A 16,669-nucleotide genomic window follows, 5' to 3' on the forward strand; every position below is an offset into this window, starting at 1 on the left:
TATTTTGAGCTCTCCTAGCTGTGCTGTTGAGGAACTAGAGCAATCAGACTTGTAGTTGTTTTGTTTGAAACACAGCCCTGCATTCCTGCCATCACACAATTACGGTTGTTGTTAACGCATTCCAAAAAAGCTCCATTATAAATCGCAATCTGGTCAGGTGGGCATAATTTCAAAGCGTATTCTATTGCCAACATAGGTAGCTAAATTACAAAATAGGCTTTCACAGGGCAATTCAGAGCAGCAGATCGTAATTTTGGTGCGCATAGAATAGTCACGAGTGCATTCAGATGCGTTTTCAACGCCAAATTTATTCTCAATACAGCAAACATAGGCTCATTCTGTTCAGAACAACCCAGGGTATGACGCCATGTCATCTTGTAACTGTAAATCAAGCATAGTGATCATAAACGTTGACACTGTATTAGGGCTGACCCCAATTATTCGACTGGTCGATTGTTTGGTCATTAGGCTATTGGTCGACTGAGATTGTTTTAGTCGAGCAGTAACAATATATATTATATACACTACCGTTCAAAAGTTTGGGGTCACTTAGAAATGTCCTTGTTTTTGAAAGAAAAGCACATTTTCAGTCCATTAAAATATCAAATTGATCAGAAATACAGTGTAGACATTGTTAATGTAAACAATTAACTTCGCGGTTTTCAGTTGCGGCTGAACAGTTTGTTTGTGTGTTTAACTCTGCCCGTAAACACGCTGGATGATTCAGTCCATTGAAGAGCTTGAATGATTCATTGACGAGAGATACTTACGAACTCAAAGAAACATGTCGCTGGTTTCGGAGGATTCAAGCATTGTTAAGGACAACCAACCCAATCAACAAAACAAACCAAAACCAGGTTGGCCAATAGTTATCAACGATGGAACCAAACCATCCCCTAGTAAGAGGGTGAGTGAGGAGAGGTTTACTAATATGGATGTTGACTTGTTAAAATCTACCAATGAAAGGCTTGCCAAACTTGATATCTTGGATATATTACGAGAGGACATCAATGCATTATGTGCTAGTTTAGAATTCAGCCAACATCAGATTGATGATCTAAGGAAAGAGAACACGGCGCTGAAAGGTACTGTAGACTCTATTCATAGCAAGGTGGAGGTGGTGCAAAGGGAGAACAAACAACTTAAAGAAACCTTGCTTGATGTACAGTGTCGATCAATGCAGGACAATGTAATATTTTCAGGGATACCGGAGAATGAGAGCAGCAGAGGCTGTGAGGACACAGTCCGAGACTTTATGTCAACTCAACTAAAACTGCCCACTGATGTTGTGCGTAATGTCACTTTCTCCAGAGTCCATAGAAAAGGTAAGGCCTCTGGAAATAGGCCACGGGCTATTATTGCATGTTTTGACAAATTTAAGCAAAGGAAATGACGAAGAACGTGGGCTGAGAACTCAGGAACACTGATTTTGGAATGAATGATCACTTCCCCACCGAGATCAATGAAAGGAGAACCAAACGATATCCCATCGTGAAGGAAAAGCGTTGCCTGAGTCAACGAGTCTCCGTGGTGATGGATAAACTTTATATCAACAGGCAATTGTATCGGGACTCTAGAGTAACTCCCTGGCTATTTTAATCTAATGTTCAAATCTGAGTTTGTGTGTTGTAGTGTATCATGACAACTTCAACTATAACGAATACATGCTCTATTGATCTTCACTTGATAAGGAAAGGGTTGCATATAGCTCAGGTTAATGTATGTAGCCTTCCTAACAAAATACATGAGGTTTTTAACTTGGTCAACATAAATAATATTCATATTTTGGCTTTGACTGAAACGCATTTAGATGCATCTGTAAATGATGGGAAAATTAACATTCCTGGATATAGTCTACTGAGAAGGGACAGGAATAGGAATGGTGGGGGTGTAGCACTGTACATTCAGAATCAGATACCTTTTAAGAGGAGGGATGACCTTAATGTATGTCAAGTAGAGGCACTATGGGCTGAAGTACATCTGCCTCACCAAGCAGCCATATTGGTGGGATGTGTGTTTCGACCTCCTAGCTCTAAGGTGTCCTATCTGGATGACTTATGTACTGGGTTTGACCAGGCCACAGATAGCAACAGAGATGTATTTATCTTGGGTGATTTGAATGTAAATTGGAAGGATCACAATAATTCGAATAGAACAAAATTGATGAGCTATGCCAAGAACTGTGGTTTGAAACAAATGGTTAATGATACTACTAGATCATCAATTAAGTTGGGTCATCGTTCAGACACATGCATTGATCTGATTTTCTGTAATATACCATTGCAACGCTTAAAAGCCAGATCAATGCCAGTGGGCTGTACAGACCATAATATTGTGACCATAACCATGAACACCAAGGTTCCAAAGAAACCCCCTAGGATTGTGGTCAAGAGAAATGTTAAAACATTTAATCATGAGCTATTTCTAAATGATTTGGCTGCTGTACCCTGGGAGCTGATTTATCTAGAGGATGATTTAAATCACGCTACAAAATGTTTTATTGATTTGCTCACTGAGGTAATGGACCATCATGCCCCTATAAGAAAGAGAACAGTTGGTGCTCATCCATCTCCATGATGAACTGGGTGAAGCTTTTTCTCAAAGAAATATGGCAAAAGTCTTAGCAGCCAAATCAAAATTAGAAATTGATGAACAGAATTATAAAACATTATGTAATTATGCAGTTAAATTGAATCGAAAGGGAAAAAAAGTTATTTTACAACAATGCTTTTATTGATTGTAAAAATGATTCTAAAAAGGTATGGGACACAGTTAAGGGCTTACTTGGTACATCTATCTCATCATGCCCACAAAACCAGTTGATATTGCCAATCATTTTGCAGATTTTTTTACAAAGAAAATACATTTACTGAGCAACAATGTAAACATACATTCTTCCAAACAAGCTAGTGTCCAATGGATTGATGATCATATTATGAGCAACAAGACCTGCTCTTTTAGTCTGCAAACGGTGTCAGTGGAGGAGGTGTTAAACCTATTGAAGTCATTACCTGATGGTAAATCTACAGGTTATGGTCTTATGGACAATTTTTCGCTTCGCTGTGCTGCTCCCCATATTGCAGTTCCACTGAGATACATATTTAATTGGTCGCTGGAAAAGGGGATGTTTGCAAATGTATGGAAGCATGCGAAACTGTGTCCTATTCCGAAAGACTGCAAAGAACCCATTACTCCTGCCAATAGTCGACCAATTAGTCTACTCCCTACACTCAGTAAGATATTGTAGGGTATTGTGAGTAGACAAATATGGGAGTACATGGAAAAGAATGATCTGATTACAGCCAATCAGCATGCTTATCGCAAACACCATTCCACTACCACTGCATTGGTTGACATGACTGACCAGTGGCTCAATGCTATGGATAATGGCAAGTTTGTGGGTGTTCTATTTTTTGATTTCAGTGGAGCATTTGATTTAGTGGATAATGAAATAATTTTGACAAAATTAATGCATTATGGTTTTAAGGAGGTAGCATTGAATTGGGTACAGTCATATCTAACTGACAGGAAACAGTCCACCTATATCAATGGTTCATTTTCTTCCCCTTATGCTTTAAACTGTGGAATACCGCAGGGTAGCTGCCTTTGACCACTTCTTTATTTAATATATACCAACGACCTTCCCTATGCCTTAGCTGAAACTCAAGCTACTATATTTGCAGATGATACTACAATTTATGCAGCAAGACAATGGTTCAACAGGTACAGCAAGCTTTACAAGGAGATTTGGAGAATATCAGGGAGTGGGTTTGCCAGAAGAAATTTGTTTTAAACACCAAGAAAACCAAAGTTATGTTGGTCTGTTCCACTAGGAAAAGGCCAAAACAGCATGGGATACAATTAAGTATGGGAGGAGTACAAATTGAAGAAGTGGCAGAAACCAAACTATTGGGAGTGCAGCTAGACAACTGCTTATCATGGTCGTCTCAAATAACTAATCTATGTAAAAATATTTACCAGGAAAAATTCTTAAGCAAATATAACACAAGCATTAATTGAGAGTTAGGTGAACTACTGTTCTGTGGTCTAGGGAAATGCATCATCAAGTGAAGTTAGGAGGCTGCAGAATGCACAGAACAAAGCAGCAAGGATTGTTTTAAGTTGGAGATATGGTTCTTCTGTTGCAGTCATGCACAATGTTCTTGGTTGGTCATCAATCGACAAGATAATTGAAAAAAACATGCTTACTTTATTTTATAATATACATAATTTAAAACAGCCAAGTTCTATTCACAACGGTATTCAGTTGGTAAGAGACAGACATTCCGTAAATACTAGGAATAGATTGTCCACCATCTATGCGTTATCCAGACAGAAAAGAGAAATAGGCAAAAGAACATTTCGATTTAGAGCAATAAAGAAATTGAATAAATTAACTGAGCAAACCAGAAACATTTCAATATATATATTTTAAAATTATTTTAAAACTATTTAAATATAATACATAGAAATGTTGTGGGACTATAGTAGATGAAGAATCAATATTTTTTTGATTTAGTATTTATTTGGTCATTATGTTAGTATATTATGTTTGTAATATTGTGTTATATGTGAAAATGTGTTCGTATTATACATTGTATTTTAATGTTTAAGGACTCTTGGAAGATTAGTCCAAATGAGGACTAAAAGAGATCCAAATCAAATCAAAAATCAAATCAAATGTTGTAAATGACTATTGTAGCTGGAAACGGCAGATTTCTTTATGGAATATCTACATAGGCGTACAGAGGCCCATTATCAGCAACCATCACTCCTGTGTTCCAATGGCACGTTGTGTTAGCTAATCCAAGTTTATCATTTTAAAAGGCTAATTGATCATTAGAAAACCCTTTTGCAATTATGCTAGCACAGCTGAACACTGTTGTCCTGATTAAAGAAGCAATGGCCTTTAGACTAGTTAAGTATTTTTGAGCATCAGCATTTGTGGGTTTGATTACAGGGTCAAAAGGGCCAGAAACAAATAACTTTCTTCTGAAAATCATCAGTCTATTCTTGTTCTGAGAAATGAAGGCTATGCAAGAAATTGCCAAGGAACTGAAGATCTTGTACCATGCTGTGTACTACTCCCTTCATAGAACAGCGCAAACTGGCTCTAACCAGAATAGAAAGAAGAGTGTACATTAGAAAGAGGACAAGTACATTAGAGTGTCTAGTTTGAGAAACAGACGCCTCTACATTTTTTTCCACTTGGACAACAAACCATTTGCAAAAGTTGCCCAATTGGTGGGAGGGATGGGGGCAACTTTCTTGTTCAAGTTCAGAACCGCTGTCAGTCAAAACAATATTGCGCTGTGAAGCGGAAGACCTTGAGCTCTGATGTCATGTATAGAATGTTACTGTAGGCTACAGCCATGGCGTTACAATTTAGGCGCCTATCAAGGTCCAAATCTGCTACTTTGAACCTGTATACAGGTACGAGTGTAAAGAGCTACGGGGTTAGTCACATGTAGAAACGGACATAGTGGACATATGGCATAGACTAGTACAGATGTAGGATCTTAATTTGATCACCCTGTTGCAGGAGAACTTTCCAGCAATGCAGGACATTTTAAAGCAGCAATATGTAACTTTTTTGGCAGCCTGACCAAATTCACAATGAAATATGTGTTGCAGAGTGCACAGAATACGGTTAGGTACTGTAGGGTGAAATACGGGTAGGTTCTGTAGGGTGAAATACGGGTAGGTTCTGTAGGGTGTAATGTAGTCCTCCCCAGCAGAAGACGTGAACGGCATTACAATGAGGTCTAAAGTGAAACCTGTAACTGATTGTGTGTCGCATGATCTTGCGTCAATTAATAAATAAAGGTGTAATTTCCTACAGTTTCCTACATACTATTTAAGTCATGCCATTAGCTTTCAAAACATCTGCTGTAACCCTAGAGATTGATTCCCAGAGCTGTCGGAGCTCTATGGAGAATAGATTGGTAATAAACTCCATTGGTGAGCAGTAAGGCATTAAAACCACCATTAACACAGCAGACCGGACATCACGTTGCCCTACACCAAGCCATCCATTCTCTCTGTCTCTCGGTCGGTGCTACACACAACTGCAAGAGAAACAGGACAGGTTCCCTGTAAAGCCATTAGGCTGTGGACCAGTGTACACAGCTTCCCAGGCTAGAAGCAAGCATTATGAGGAGAGGGATGGAGGGAGAGGGGGATGGAGGGAGGGAGACACCATTTTAGCTATCTAACTAATGATATTTTGGATTACTCTAAAGGTCATAATAGCCTTCTCCATAAAGTCAGGAGTGTAACTATTTCAAAGAGTTTTGCATAAACTGCCTGAATCATGTAAATGAGAACTCCTTGTGGTGTATTAAAGGGAAATTCCAGCAAAACTATATATTTTGGTATTTGCTTCATTAGTCCACTAAAAGATCGTTTTTGAGTGGTATTTTCCTTTAAGTGTAAATTATCTTTTAGAAATCAAAATCAATATCCTGGACGGATGAACAATATTCTTCCAAAGCAGATTCTGCTTTGTCCTCTGCAAGACAATACAACACGGCATCCAAATCTCATTTAAAAAGGCTCAACCACTTTTGGCAAATATGATGTCTCTCACAGTCCTCTGAGCTCACAGTAAGATCAGTCTCAGCTAACTAGGTTAGAGATGCATGCATCAGACCAGCGCTAAATTAAATATTTTTCTAATTACATAAACAATACAAGCCAAGGAGGTAACTCGATGATTACTTTTGCTCTGATTACAGTTTTGGTTAATGCTCACTGACAATACAGAAAACTCCCCCTGAATGGATGCCAATAAAATATTAATGTGTGATGGTAGGATGTGGGGGAAAAGCTATATGTCCGAATGCTCACTCGAACAGAAAGCTTGTTGTTTGAACAGATTGAGCAAAGACAGCAGGCTGCGTTGAGTGAAGGGAATCCCATATACAATGTTTCACACAGAAAGGAAAACATGACTCTCTCTTCATCTTTCTCAACTGTCTTTTTGAAGCCTTCCCTCTAGTGAGAGGGTTTGTGACCTTTGCACGCCAACATGTCAGATCTATTAACCTTCCCCCTCGCACCACTTTGAACCTCATCGACAAGGCCTATTGGTTCCAGTCAGCAACCATTCCTTCACAGCCTGTCTGTCTGCCTGTCTGTCTGTCTGCCTGTCTGTCTGTCTGCCTGCCTGCCTGCCTGTCTGCCTGTCTGCCTGCATGTCTGCCTGTCTGTCTGTGTCCCTAAACAAAAATGTGTCATTTGTCTGTCTAGCAGCCAGACAATTTCATTCAAATGGGTTGGCTTCCCTCAAATACTTCACGTTAATAAGGATCTCTACATATCGGTGTCCCGCCCACGGGACGGTTGAGTTAACCTGTTGGGGATAGGGGGCAGTATTTGCACGGCCGGATAAAAAACGTACCCGATTTAATCTGGTTACTACTCCTGCCCAGTAACTAGAATATGCATATAATTATTGGCTTTGGATAGAAAACACCCTAAAGTTTCTAAAACTGTTTGAATGGTGTCTGTGAGTATAACAGAACTCATATGGCAGGCAAAAACCTGAGAAGATTTCATGCAGGAAGTGGCCTGTCTGACAAGGTGTTGTTGTTCTTGCCTCTGTTTATTGAAGAGTCAGGATCTTAGCTGTAACGTGACACTTCCTACGGCTCCAATAGGCTCTCAGAGCCCGGGAAAAAGCTGAACGATGTCGAGGCAGCCCCAGGCTGAAACACATAATCGCCTTTGCCAAGTGGCCGATCAGAGGACAAAGGAATTAGGCGCGTGCCCGAGTCGACCCAGTGATTTATTTTCTTTCGGCTGTTTACCTAATTGCAGATTCCCGGTTGGAATATTATCGCTTTTTTACGAGAAAAATGGCATAAAAATTGATTTTAAACAGCGGTTGACATGCTTCGAAGTACGGTAATGAAATATTTAGAAATCTATTGTCGGATAGTGTCTAGAACGCACGAACAAAACGCCGCTGTTGGAACATAACTATGGATTATTTTGGACCAAACCAACATTTGTTATTGAAGTAGAAGTCCTGGGAGTGCATTCTGACGAAGAACAGGAAAGGTAATCAAACTTTTCTTATAGTAAATCTGATTTTGGTGAAGGCTAAACTTGCTGGGTGTCTAAATCGCTAGCCCTGTGATGCCGGGCTATCTACTGAGAATATTGCAAAATGTGCTTTCACCGAAAAGCTATTTTAAAATCGGACATATCGAGTGCATAGAGGAGTTCTGTATCTATAATTCTTAAAATAATTGTTATGCTTTTTGTGAATGTTTTTAGTAAATTGTTGGTACAAAAAAAAAAATTGTAGGTTTTTTCTTTGTATTATCTTTTACCAGATCTAATGTGTTATATTCTCCTACATTCATTTCACATTTCCACAAACTTCAAAGTGTTTCCTTTGAAATGGTATCAAGAATATGCATATCCTTGCTTCCGGTCCTGAGCTACAGGCTCAGATTTGGATATGTAATTTTATGTGAAAATGGAAAAAAAGGGGCGGCTTCTTACTGATTTGGCGTTTTGTCTGTCTTTTTTAATAATGTGTGCTGGCCTACATGTTCCATCACCTGGGTAATTACAAGAAAGCTTAATTGCACAGTTGAAATTACAGCTTGTCTGCTATGCAGCAAGGCAACCACTGGAAATGTAGGTCTTCCCTGTGGCTCAGTTGGTAGAGCATGGTGTGTGCAACACCAGGGTTGTGGGTTCGATTCCCACGGGGGGCCAGTACAATTAAAAAAAAAAAAATATGCATGAAATGTATGCATTCACTACTGTAAGTCGCTCTGGATAAGAGCGTCTGCTAAATGACTAAAATGTAAATGTAGGTAATATTGTTTACTGCGCCATGATGGTTTCCATGTGTTGACTAATCTCAAATTCTTCTCGCCATGGTTGTGTGATCTATGCAACATCTGCTAGCCTCACACTTTCACAGCATGTGTGTGGCTTGTCTGACAGAAATGACAGCTTGCTGCCCCCATATCTCTCGGTCTGTGTCTGTCTGTCTACCTCCATCTCACTCAGGTTTTATATTTGCATTCATGTCCCTATGTCACTGTAGTTTCTGTAGGCGTCATAATAACAAGATGTCACAAGAAAGTTATGATGCCAATAAATTACATGCATCACTACCTTATTGGTTATAGACTGCATTTGTTTGATGTGGAATTGGACATTCTTGTGAATAAAGCAGTTGGACTAAATAATCACACTATGATGGAATTATAAACATACTTTTAAATATATTATAAACACATTAAAACAAATGAACAGTTAATTCACGTGAATAGCAGTGGCACCAATTGAACTCTACTACAGAGCACTTTAAAGGGCACTTTAAAGGGCTGGTTTCAAGTGTCTTCTTCACTGGCAATTAAGGAGCTGGAATTATTCACTTGAACAAAAACATTGCTCTCCATTTCGGCATAATTTGCCTTTAAGTAACACTCATGACCAGTGGCGACCCGTTATTCAGGGCAGATGGTGCAGAGCCCCACCTTTTTTGAGACCCACATTTTTTTTGGGGGGGGGGGGGGGGACTTGCCTGTTTTGCATGTTATTTTGGCATTCATTCGTGTCACATATCAGTTTGCAAACAATGTAAAAATATATATATATCATTGAGTTAATAAAGCTGCCAGAAACATGGTCTCTTTTTTGTTTTCTTGAGTAAGGCAGCTCCAAAATGCAGGAGTTTCAGCCTAGCTCAGTGCTTTCTGTGGTGGTGGGGCAAGCCAGCAGAAAATATGGAGAATTGTGCCGTGATTGGCTCAGTGTTCTGTCACTCATGAGGACACTACGTCACCGCCAAGTCTAAGGGTAGATCTTGAAAATTATAGCCCCTTGGGTGCTGCCATAGAGTTACATTAGAAGTGCCCTTCCAAGAAGGCTCAAGATCATTGGCCACAGATAAAATGACTTCAAATCACATTATATCTACAGTAGCTTTGATTGGACTGATCATCATACTTTCAAAGTCTTAGCTAGCAGTCATCATCATGAATCAAGTCGACAATCTACTGGCATATCCTTTTTAATCCTTGTCATATGAAGATAAATAGTGAAGAGAAAATATAGATAAAACGTATCGGTGCTCATCGGCCATTCAACATAAACATTACACAACAAGTTGGAAATCGCAAATTCAACAATGAGTGGTTTGGAAGGAATCAGTGGATAACTGCAAGCATCGCAAAGCAATCATTAGCCTGCTATTCAGTGGAGTGGCTGTGTGGTACCAAGTCTAAGATGAAGGGTCTCTTTTCCTAGTTTAAAATGATACACATTCAACATTGGCCATGCTGTCAATAAAGCATGATATGTGCCCCGTTCAAAACAACTGTTAACTCGGAACTGCAAAATCTGACTTTAGTGAATTCAAGACAACTGGGAACTCGGGAAAAATTAGCTACGACTGGGAACATACGTTTTGAACTTTCATCCAACTCGGAATTGTAAATCCGGAACTTGGGCCTCTTTCTAGAGCTACGACCTGAAGATCACTAACGTCAACATGATTCGACCAGTTGTCTTGAAAGCCCCATAAATCCAGAGAATGGCAGACTTTGATGACAGAATTTGTCCACGAAGGACCACCGCGCCACCTTCCTGTTCAAGTGAAAAGTGTGGTGTGGAGCAGGGCAGCTCTCTAGGCCCTCTACTCTTTTTTAGTTTTACCAATGACCTGCCATTGGCATTAAACAAAGCATGTGTGTCCATGTATGCTGATGATTCAACCATATACACATCAGCAACCACAGCTAATGAAGTCACTGAAATCCTTAACAAAGAGTTGCAGTCTGTTTTGGAATGGGTGGCCAATAATAAACTGGTCCTGAACATCTCTAAAACTAAGAGCATTGTATTTGGTACAAATTCTAGACCTCAGCTGAATCTGGTAATGAATGGTGTGGCTGTTGAACAAGTTGAGGAGACTAAATTACTTGGCGTTACCTTAGATTGTAAACTGTCATGGTCAAAACATATAGATTCAATGGTTGTAAAGATGGGGAGAGGTCTGTCTGTAATAAAGAGATATTCTGCTTTTTTGACACCACACTCCAAAAAGCAAGTTCTGCAGGCTCTAGTTTAGTCTAATCTTAATTATTGTCCAGTCGTGTGGTACAGTGCTGCAAGGAAAGACCTAGTTAAGATGCAGCTGGCCCAGAACAGAGCGGCACGTTTTGCTCTCATTGTAATCAGAGGGCTGACATAAATACTATGCATGCCAGTCTCTCTTGGCTAAGAGTTGCGGAGAGACTGACTGCATCACTTCTTTTTATAAGAAACAATGTGTTGGAAATCCCAAATTGTTTACATAGTCAACTTACACACAGCTCTGACACACACACTTATCCCACCAGACATGCCACCAGGGGTCTTTTCACAGTCCCCGAATCCAGAACAAATTCAAGAAAGTGTACAGTATTATATAGAGCCCTTATTGCATGGAACTTTCTTCCATCTCATATTGCTCAAATAAACAGCAAACCTGGTTAAAAAAAACCAGATAAAGCAACACCTCACAGCACAATGCCTCTCCCCTATTTGACACAGATAGTTTGTGTGTATGTATTAACATGTAGGCTATGTGTGCCTTTAAAAAAAAAAAAAAATGTAGTTCTGTCCTTGAGCTGTTCTTGTCTATTGATGTTCTGTATTATGCATGTTTTGTGTGGACCCCAGGAAGAGTAGCTGCTGCTTTTGCAACAGCTAATGGAGATCCTAATAAAATACCAACAAGCAAAAAAAGGTGAATCCAAAAATGTATTGTATGCTGCAGCATAAATTATGTAATATGTCAGGGAGATATGTATACTATAGCTAAGAAAGTAATACTAAGTATATGTTGTGTGGTAAGCTGTTAGTAGCTTATGTGCCTCACCCTAATAATTTGGTCTATTTTCATCTCTTAATTTTGCCTACTGTTCTGGCTTGGTGGTGCACATGTAGCCTATAACCTATTTTTGACAAAAGTAATCATCGAATATTGTAAGAGCTTTCATTGTCTGCTTATATGCCCCCTTTATTTATCCTACGGTTCTGACTTGGTGTACAGGGATAACACTGTAAGAACGGCCCATGTTCTGAATTCTGTCGCTGTACATTTCAAAAGTGTTGAACAAATAGTTATATTGACTACGTCCGTCCTAGCTTGCTCATTAATGTCTTAATCAAAATTACAGATTGAATCTTATCCGCTTGTCGTCCCCTTATGCCATAGTTTGTACATTTCAATTGTCAATAGAAACCACATTTGTTTAAGCAAGTCAGCCATATCAGCTCTGATTTTTAAAATGGCAGTAATTGAGGCTGAATGAACTGTTTCGCTGCCAGACAAGGCTCCGCTGATAGCCAGGTGTAGCAGTGGTAAGGTGTTGGGACAGCTTTATGTAGGCCCAACAGTTTGTGTGCACAGTTTGTCACCGGTATAGTGCAATTAATGTATTATTTAGTGTTGTGTAGTGGCTTTGCTGGCATGCATCCCACATAGTTTTTTTTTGCCCGACTAAGATTTACATTCTAAAATCACCACTGCTTATGACAAAAAAACACTGAACCCCTAGCTGAATATGCAGAGCTAGCGCGCAAATATTAACTATTAAGCTAGCTAGTACCTATTCCATTTATGTGGCGTCGTCAAAGATGGAATCAGCATGCAGATGATGTAAGTTAGTGCTTCAAAGTCCCTGTGATAAGGTTAGCGATAAACTGAAGTCCAAACTGAACAGAACTACACTCTCTTCTACCATTGTCTTAAATATATTTAATGGTCTCGTTGCAAAAGCTAAATTGTCGCAAAGGAACTTTTATTTATTAATTTTATTTCACCTTTATTTAACCCGGGTAGCAAAGATTATAGCAAACACCACTGAAACTGAATTGGTGCTCGCTAGCTTTGCAAATTCAGCTATTGTTGGAAGCCAGCCAATATGAAACAAACTATTAAAATTACAAAAGGTTGCAGCATATGTTGTGTAAATGGTGAACTCATACAGCTGTCAACTCTTGTCATTTTAATCCATTTCACATTTGCTAGCTACCTTTTAGATCGAAGCCCATATAGAATGATTGAAGATGATAGAAGCCCATCTCCTACTGTAAATAACCTACACACTGTGTGTGTATCCAGCCAGCCAGCCAGGTAGAAAAATGGCAGAAAAATAAAAGACGGACATCAGAGTATTTTTCAGTACACCAAAACGCAAAGTAAGAACCCTAGTAGCCTAATATCTCAAAGACTAGTTGATAAAATGTTCATAAGAAAGAAATTAAATTCTAATGGAAATGTTTCACAATGATGTCATTAGGCAGAGCAGGCAACAGATGGCACACCGACAGCAGAGTTGGGGACAGATATGCAGGGACAGACTGGCAGAGACAGGGAGTCTCAGGTAAGTTTGTTGAGTCTTTGTTTGGCAACATTATGAAAGGTTCGAAAAATTTTTTACTTGTAAAATAGGAACATAATTGGAAAATGCCATGGATACCCCCACTCTCAACTTAAACTGGTGACTGAAGTAAGATTTGTTAAAGGCAATGGTATTGCTGTTGTGATTAGTTGTGTAGTTTTGGGTACCGGTAGTTAGGAGTACGGCAAACACCTTATTTCTTTGGTTCCTCAATATACATTTACCATATTACAATGTAGGCTATGTGTTACAGCACTACTTTTGGTGTCCCCCTCAGGAATTGCTCTTGAGAAAATTTAATGTAATTGTCCCCTCCAAAGTGGATATCAGATTTTCGCCCCTGGCGTCTTCATTGCACCATTATAGTTGTATTTGGTTCTTGATGTGTCACTGTTAGCGTTGCAAAGCTGCAAATAATTTACCAAAGTTACCGGAATCTTCAGTAATTTGGGTAATTAACATAAAATGTATGGCAATCTATCGTAACTTTGGTCATTTTATACTTGAATAACTCAAGTAATATACCCTCCCTTTGCAACCCTAGTCACTGCTACATCATGAACCAGATGGAGAGAAATAAATAAGCACAGGTCGCCTGACGCGCTCGCCAGCTGATAAAATAAAATGGCACAGTACAAACTGACTGAAAGAGACAATTATTTATTTATTTGACAGCTCACAATCCATTTAGATTAGCAGAGATGTGTGGGTGGTCTGCATTTAACTGTTATCCATTTTAGCTATGATAAACAACATGCCTAAAGTGTCACACTTAAAACAAACTAGGGGGAAAAAATCCTAACGACTTAGAAGTCAAACAACCCCTGGGTTTCATTAAATCACAGTGCCATATAATCAACAAGTTGAATCATGGGATGTCATGGTGTGAGAACCATGGTAACAGAGTGTGTGTATGAGAGCGAGAGAGAGCGCGCTATTGGGCAGTTTCCATCTGCGACAGTGTCATGTAAGGTGACAGAGGCGAGAGCATTCAGCAGGGTGTACCAGCATGCATTTCAGGGTGGGCGGGGGAGCATAAACCAAAACAGAACCTAATAGGACCGTTAGATTTACACTTTTCACACACACCACACACACACACGGCCATGTGACACCTCCAGTGTTTTACAAGGGAGAAATACTGCTGACTTATTCTTGACATCCAATCATTTGGATGAGTGGTCACTGGTCACCCATTCTGACCTACAGTATTAGAAGTGTTACTGGTTCGACTCTACCCAGAGCTAAACATTAATCATTTGGATAATGAAGAAAGCCTCTAAACACATTCAATGGCTGCGGAGGCAACAAACTATGACCTATGACCTTTCCAGACCCTTCAAGACTTAACATAACGACTATATAGTGACTTTAATTGTGTGATCATAAGTAGGGAGGTGACCAATAAATTGATTGATTGACTAATCAATCAATGGCACTATGTTTTCATAATGGTAGGAGTCTGACTTGCTATGTCCTCCAATGTCATTCCTCAAAGAGCTTTGCACACAACAGCCAGACAGGAGAGGTGCAGTTTTAAAGTGTGCAAATACCCTGACCGCATTATACTAAACATCGATCAGTACCCTTTTTCATAGGCCTGCACCAATATACTCGGGATAAGCTTTAATCATTTGCAAAGATTTTGGGAAAACACAACAAAAGATGTATTCACTGTTGTTGATTCTTGATCTGAAAAAGGAAGACGTTTGAATTCTAAAGGAAGCCAACAGTGCCACCTAATGACGTCAGAAAACAACTGCATTCCTCCATGTCAAACGAAACTCCACTGAATACCCATTCAAACATTCTGTCGTAGCACAGCGCTAATACAGTTTTGAATTTCTCTGCAAACACCCGGTTGCCAGTTTGGATCAAATGCAGATTTTAATCTAAATGCAATCTGTGAAAACAAACAGACTGTGTCGTGAGGGTTTAGACAGTCAGGGTAATGGCATCCCATCACTCCACCCAAAGTATGGACAGTCAAAGCTCATGTATTCAAACATTTCCCTCTCACTTTAAATGATCATCCTCTATTGGAAAATAAAAAACTACAGGCAGTAAATAAATGATCAGCGTATGCAGTATGTGATGCTGAACTACTGTAAATAACTACAAGCATTTCCAGGTCCAGGTTGTTCCTTGCTGTTTTACTCTGTTTTCTTCTGTTTGGTGCCTAATGAACAAACGTTTTGTTACTAGATGGGGTGTTGCCAGGAACTGTTCAAATATCAGCCCTTCGGTGAGTGAAGTTAAACCAAAAGGTTCTTTAAAAGCTCTCTGTGTTTATCAGTTGTTGGGGATGCTATTTGAAAGAGCATAGATGACAAGACTACATGACACACCTCACATCTACCAGGAAACGTATTTGACATTATTTACAGACTTTGAGGTGATCGTCATGGCTTTTTAAGAACTTCAGAGCTGTCGAGTAATTTCAAGGCAGCTAATGAGGAAAAATAAGTATCTTTATTAATCAAACGTTATCCATGTCAGACGTTCAAACCTATGCTGTATTGCTCTGTTCATTTTATTTATATTTCTTGTTTGTACTCCAAAAATTCGGAACACCTAATTCCACTTTTAAATGGGAATAAAAAAAATCCTAAGCATAACGTCAATAATGCAAAATAGCAACTGTCACTGCGGTCTAAATGTGGCTTTAAATTTTGGCCATCCCCAGAGGTATTCCTGTAATCAGGCCTTCACACTGTAATCTGTCACTCCATTCACTGACAGTAGCCATGGTGATTACGTAAATGGCTGGTTTTAGTTTACAATGGAACCATCTTCCATTCCCTGATGGCAAAAATAAGTGTGTGTATGTGGAAGGAGCGTATCCTTTCCTCGCGGTAAAGGACATAAGAGAACTCCGTATCAATCCAAAGAATGAACTGCAGGCACTCTAGGAAATTAGCTATCCAGCCAGCGTGGCACACAGTGAGAGTGCACTACCCCAAGTTGAGATCAGGCCCATGAATGTGTTTTTCAAATTTTGTCATAATAAATAAAATAAAATCTTCCCTTATGTTACAGAAACAGAAACTGAAATGCCTTAGTTGTTTCACTGGCATTTTCTCACTCTCAATAGAAACTCTTTCTCTGGCTTTGCATGCTAGCAACACCCTGGTGACATTACAACATCCTAAGCTTCTGAAGCCTTCCAGTATCACATCAGTCATCAAGCCAGCTCCATGAGAAGACAGTGGACTTTATGTTAGATCCAAGCAAACTCGCACACTCAC

General features: G+C 39.4%; 1 protein-coding gene across 3 annotated transcripts in view; it reads right to left on the bottom strand.

The window, feature by feature from the left end:
• LOC106590432 (5'-AMP-activated protein kinase subunit gamma-2) overlaps nucleotides 1-16,669 on the bottom strand; it is a 214,014-nt gene that overhangs the window by 135,839 nt on the left and 61,506 nt on the right. The window lies entirely within an intron of this gene.

The sequence above is a fragment of the Salmo salar genome, chromosome 29 (assembly GCF_965601325.2).
Source record: "Salmo salar chromosome 29, fSalSal1, whole genome shotgun sequence".
Lineage (NCBI taxonomy): Eukaryota > Metazoa > Chordata > Actinopteri > Salmoniformes > Salmonidae > Salmo > Salmo salar.